Here is a 1,903-nt window from a genome sequence, read left to right on the forward strand (position 1 = left end):
CGGGTGTCATTGAATTTAGGTAAGTTTTTATCCAATGCTTTCTTGGATATTTTTTTGCTTTGGTATAGCCATTTGGATTCGCTATTCGTTATCTAATTAGTCCAAATTTGTTTGTAATAGACTCATAAAAAGAGAAAACAGACTTTACCAGAAACTTCTCTATTTTCAGGACTCAAAACCAATTCTAATTTGAAGATAGAGAGACCTCGTTCATCCTACTACAGACATCGATGATTTAGCAGAATATTTTCTTAATTATTTTTTTTTTGTATTTTGCTTTTGTAAATATAGATTTTCTGCATGTCTTTGTCATGTGCTATGATTCAAATGCTTTAAATGAACTGTTATATATTAAGATAATTAATTAATCTAATAGAAAGTCAGTTGATTCTTAGCATAGAGATAGAGGCTGCTACCTATGATATATCGCCATCCTAAACACCTAATTTACTTTCTTCTAATTATTTACTTTTTGGCAATTGAAGCAACAAGTTTGACCTCCTTCATTCTATCTCATCATTTAATTCTATTGACTTGATTTTTTCCATCGTCACTCTATTTCTTTCCCCTTTAATAAGTTTGACTAAGTTAATTCTATCTCTTACATTTAATTCTCTTGATTTGGACCTTTCATCATCACGCTTTTGATTTTCCCTTAATGCCCATCTCTTACACGTAATTCTATTGACTGATGATAGAGTATAAAAAAAAAAAAAAATACTATATAGTATAAATTAAGTTCTTTACGTATATATTACCAATTAAGTTGTAGCTTTCTTTGTGTAAAGAATGAATTTTGTGTCTAACTCAACCATAAGAGCTAGCTCGTGAGGGGAGGATTGCTCAAGCCATATTAAAGAAACCACTCATCCTTTAAATAACCGATGTTGGAATCTTAACTCCCTGCCTCACGCTCTAGACTGAACATGTGGTGTGTAGGCAATTTATTACGGGGGACCAACATCATAATTGAGTATTGAGATGAGTCCTACTCTGATACCATATAAAAAATGAATTTTGGATCTAATTTAACCTCAAAAGATAGCTCATGAAGGGAAAATTGCCTAAGTCATATTAAAGAAACCACTCATCTTTAAATAGCCGATGTGAGACTCTTAACATTATGACTAATCAACATGATCATAATAAAACTCCAGTAACGCTCTATAAGTGTCACGGATAGATTTCTTTGTTGTGTTTGCTCTCATGTGTACTTTACTACTATATATAAGTGCCAATATGGAGCTTTTGTCGTTTTCACATCATTTTTTGACCAATGAAGCTGCTCCACTTCACAAAGAGCACCATAGAAATTTCAACATCTATGCTTATACTTGGCTACATGCTCTGATTGGCTTTTCCCCCTTTTCTCAATTTTGTACTTTGTTCATTTTCTTAAGACTATTGTTGCAGCCATTTTCTTAAGACTACTGTTGCAGCCTTTATTATTAAAGTACATTGTACTTATTTAAAGAATTTTTTGTTGCCTCCTATTTGGTTATATTTTATATTATTTATTCTTGTGTTTTTTGGTAAAATTTAAAATTTGGAGCCAAATTATTTTTGTTTTTCAGTTGAAGGGGTGTGTTTGGTATGGAGAAAAATATTCTTTAATTTTCTCATGTTGTGTTGGTTAAAATTTTTAGAAAGCATTTACTCTTGGAAATAAATTTCTTAAAAATAAGGAAGATGGGTATTCAAAAGAAGAGGTTCACCAACTACCCCACATCACCACCAACAGTATCTATCAGAGATTTCAGGGACAATTTGAGAAAGTCAATTGGAAAGGGGTTATATGTGGCAATCAGGGATCTACTAAGTGGATATTTATATTGAGATTAGCTGCCTTGGAGAGACTATATACCTGTGATAGACTCAAAGGACGAGGTATGGATATCAATGA

Source organism: Lycium barbarum, chromosome 10 (assembly GCF_019175385.1).
Source record: "Lycium barbarum isolate Lr01 chromosome 10, ASM1917538v2, whole genome shotgun sequence".
Lineage (NCBI taxonomy): Eukaryota > Viridiplantae > Streptophyta > Magnoliopsida > Solanales > Solanaceae > Lycium > Lycium barbarum.